Source organism: Triticum aestivum, chromosome 5D, assembly GCF_018294505.1.
Source record: "Triticum aestivum cultivar Chinese Spring chromosome 5D, IWGSC CS RefSeq v2.1, whole genome shotgun sequence".
In the NCBI taxonomy this organism is placed as follows: Eukaryota; Viridiplantae; Streptophyta; class Magnoliopsida; order Poales; family Poaceae; genus Triticum; species Triticum aestivum.
This window is the reverse complement of record NC_057808.1, coordinates 22,776,011-22,780,381: the sequence shown is the minus strand read 5'-3', so window position 1 is coordinate 22,780,381 and position 4,371 is coordinate 22,776,011. Positions and strand designations below refer to the sequence as shown.

Below are 4,371 nucleotides of genomic sequence, written 5' to 3'. Positions count from 1 at the left end.
GCTAGGAAATAAGGCCTAGGGTTCATACTTTCACTAGTGCAAGTTCTCTCAACAATAATAACATAGTTTGATCATATAACAATCCCTCATCATGCAATAAAGAGTCACTCCAAAGTCACTAATAGCGGAAAACTAACGAAGAGATTATGGTAGGGTACAAAACCACCTCAAAGTTATTCTTTCGGATCGATCTATTCAAGAGTTCCTACTAGAATAACACCTTAAGACACAAATCAATCAAAACCCTAATGTCACCTAGATACTCCAATGTCACCTCAAGTATCCCTGGGCATGATTATGCGATATGCATCACACAATCTCAGATTCATCTATTCAACCAACACATAGAACTTCAAAGAGTGCCCCAAAGTTTCTCCCAGAGAGTCAAGATGAAAACGTGTGCCAACCCCTATGCATAGATTCCCAAGGTCACGGAACCCGCAAGTTGATCACCAAAACATACATCAAGTGGATCAATAGAATACCCCATTGTCACCACGGGTATCCCACACAAGACATACATCAAGTGTTCTCAAATCCTTAAAGACTCAATCCGATAAGATAACTTCAAAGGGAAAACTCAATCCATTACAAGAGAGTACAGGGGGAGAAACATCATAAGATCCAACTATAATAGCAAAGCTCGTGATACATCAAGATCGTGTCGAATCAAGAACACGAGAGAGAGAGAGATCAAACACATAGCTACTGGTACATACCCTCAGCCCCGAGGGTGAACTACTCCCTCCTCGTCATGGAGATCGCTGGGATGATGAAGATGGCCACCGGCGAGGGATCCCCCCTCCGGCAGGGTGCCGGAACAGGGTCCCGATTGGTTTTTGGTGGCTACAGAGGCTTGCGGCGGCGGAACTCCCGATCTATTATGTTCCCCGAAGTTTTTAGGGTATATGGATATATATAGGCGAAAGAAGTCGGTTAGGGGAGCCACGAGGGGCCCACGAGGGTGGAGGGCGCGCCCCGGGGGTGGGCGCGCCCCTGCCTCGTGGCTTCCTCGTTGCTTCCCTTACGTACACTCCAAGTCTCCTGGATTGCTTCCGTTCCAAAAATAACTCTCCCGAAGGTTTCATTCCGTTTGGACTCCGTTTGATATTCTTTTTCTGTGAAACACTGAAACAAGGGAAAAAACAGGAACTGACACTGGGCTCTGGGTTAATAGGTTAGTCCCAAAAATAGTATAAAAGTGCATAGTAAAGCCCATTAAACATCCATAACAGATAATATAATAGCATGAAACAATCAAAAATTATTGATACGTTGGAGACGTATCATGCGTTGAATGGAATTTTAATGACAATTTTGAATACTGAAGAAATGTATATTTAATTATTTACACAAAATGATTGCTCATGCGTTAAATTAAGAGGCATGTGCAAAGTAATGGCATTTCCATGCAAAGCTTATCTTTCCCATCTAGTTGCATCTCACTGACAACATACAATATATGACCCTAAAAAATTATCTAGAACCTCAAATATGTCCTTACATTGCATTGTTTACCAAGTGAACTATCTCATCAATGGGATTGCTTGTATGCTATTTATATTTATATAAAATGTCTCAAGAATAAACACCAGAGGAAAACAACAAAAGCTTGTCAGAACAATTGAGCTAACTTGAACCCAGTTAAGCAACAATTGTCTAGCCTCAACCTGCACTGGTCGGTATTCTTCTTATACAACCCAAATAGCTCTATTGGCTTACTCTTCTTCACAATTAGGCATGACTGATGTTTTCTTTTGATCCTTGTCGGTAAGCTTCTTGACTTCTCATTGCTCAAGCAAAAAGCATTAACCATTTTTAGTCACTTGTACATCAAAACACATTATTTCACCAAACAGATGGGCACAAATTATCCATGATGAAAGTGTCAAAATGACATGAATGCACAAAGGCAACAGAAGCAGAATTTCTAAGCTTCCCACTAATCTTATTATTTTACACAATTGAAATACTCAGCAGATGTATGTTTTCTTCTTAGTTAAATTGAGAGAAATATCCAATGAAAATATGAGGATATGTGACCCGGTGATAGTCTGCTCGCCTGAGCTCTTGGTGGAATTTACTATTGTGGCTATAAATAGTTATGGATTTTATAACGGTATATTCTGGTAGTTGCTATCAAAACTCTATGAAGGAAAGCTACCAACAACACATTCAACTGTAGAAGAAAACTGGAATATTTGAGGGACAAAAGAAAAAGTTTATGTTGGCGGAATTACTCCTCTAAATGGCATATACTTTCAGACTCTGTTTTGTATTGAAGATTCAGACACCGAAACCTGAAAATTAGTACAATCCAGGAAAAAGACAACGATGTTTTAATTACAGAGAATACATTTAACTGAAGTTTAGGGTTCATGGGAAAGAACAATCTAGATTCCCGTGTCTCTACAGTAATACATATAAATAATCACTCTAGTGTGAAAACTGAAAAATATAAATTGGATCTCAGAAGGAAGCTAAACAGTGGTGAGATCGAATATACAAACTCAATATAGAAAACATCATATATTGTAGTCATCAAATATCCAACTGATGATTGCAAATTGTTCTGAGTCCACTTATTTCTAGCAGTTAGTGTGATGTGCAGGATCAATCTGCTAAAACACAAAGTGGGGGCCTACTTGACCAGCTTTCCAGCAAGCGCCGCATCTTCCGCATCCTGGACGTGTGTCTAGGCAGGGCAGTACTCGGTCACGGGTTGAGCGCTTAATCAGAATTTCTTGAAACAACAAGATATCAAACAGTCTCCCTATAATTATGCAAGGAATGTCAGTTCAGCAGTTAATACAGACTACACATCAAACTACAGTGCATTGATAGTATATGACAAATAAAGGCCTATGCATAATCTGGAAGCCAACCACACTATCATATTCATGAAGCAGGGAAGACAACATATGAAATCTGAACTCACATCATTATAATGTTTAGGGTTTGCTTTCTTCTTTCTTCCACGTCATGTCTTCAGCTCCTCCACAAATTCCTCTTCATCTTTCACTTCAACAACTTTCTGCTGAACCAAAAGAGAACACCACCAATGTCAACAACCAAGATCTAATAAGAAAAAAGTTGTTCAATAGTTTGTTAGCATCGCCAACATACTCTGCGATCTGATGCATTTTTTCAAGTAGAAATTTAGAATAGTTTGTTAGCAGCTCGTCCAACTTACTGAACCATGCCTTCAGATCAAATGCCTTCTGCCTTCTAGCTTCATTCTTTCTGGCCTCCTCTTACTCCTCTACCTTGAGTTGGGCCTAACACAAATACAAAGATGGGGAATGGCACGAGGCGGGGTTGGTTTCCTACATTGACCGCTTGGTATTAGCGTCCGCCTCAGCCTACCTACCATTGGTGATATTTCTCCCGACGACTGCAACGAAGCTATCCATCCATCAGCACGAATGGAAACTGATAATCTGAACTTTGTACCAGTTACTCACTGATAAACACGATGTGTCTGACGATAGTGGCATCCAAAAAAAATCATCCGCCTTCATGTGCAGGAAGTGCAGGAAATACCTGCAATTTTCCGCATCATGCTCCAAGGCCCAGTATGGTTTTCAGACTCAAAGGACATGCAACTTTTTTTCATCCAGGAACTGAATTATGCCAAGTCTAGACGTAAATTCTTTACTTCAAGAAGAACCAACACCAAGGGAGTTCAGCGAGGCTTCTGTAACATGATTAAAATAGCTAGTAAATATAGTTAGACCAACTAACCTCTGTGGTATCTAGCATGATGTACTTCAATCGGAGAAGGGGATGACAGACAAATAGTTCAATCGAGAAGGACGAGATAGGAATGCACCCGTCTCTGAGTGATCTGCCAAAATTCTGGACCAAGGCTGAGTAGTCTCTACGTCCTCCGCCACCACATCCGTAGTTCCTCAGTCCACCGGCCTTATCACCAAGACCGCTTCTCCAATTTCATCATCTGCGGCAGCGTTGTCAGATTGTCTTCTGCTCTCTGCCGTCGTCGCCGCAGGAGGAGTGGTGGGTTGGGCTACCCCACCGAGACATCAGATGGTCATCTCCTTCCGCCGCGGCCGCCCTCTCGCTTCCTCTTTTTCCTCCTCCTCCCCCGCGCCTTCGCCGGCCTGGCGCTTCGCGTGGCTCTCGCCCTCGCGCGCCGTACCGGTGGCAGGGGACTACAACGGCAACTGGGGATAGGAGAGGGACGCGAGGGTTGCCGGACCGGAGGGTTTGTGCGCGGCGGCGGAGAGAACCCTAGCTTCTGGTCGTCTCGCGTTCTCCTGTGGGGGAGGGAGACGCATGTCGAACCTTTTTGGAAAAAATCTCTCCAAGCGGGTCCTTATGGGATAGGGAAACGAAGGCGCTAGCTGAGGC

The 4,371-nt window shown here is 42.8% G+C and overlaps 1 long non-coding RNA gene across 2 annotated transcripts; it reads right to left on the bottom strand.

Moving 5' to 3' along the window:
• Nucleotides 1-2,516: 2,516 nt before the first annotated feature.
• LOC123124137 (uncharacterized) lies at nt 2,517-4,371 on the bottom strand. 2 transcript variants are annotated; one of them, XR_006460988.1, is made up of 3 exons: nt 3,194-4,371; nt 2,939-3,037; nt 2,517-2,773 (listed from the first exon to the last, which is right to left on the bottom strand). It is a non-coding gene; the product is annotated as an uncharacterized lncRNA (long non-coding RNA). The 2 variants fall into 2 exon arrangements; XR_006460989.1 differs by having other exon boundaries at nt 2,939-3,034.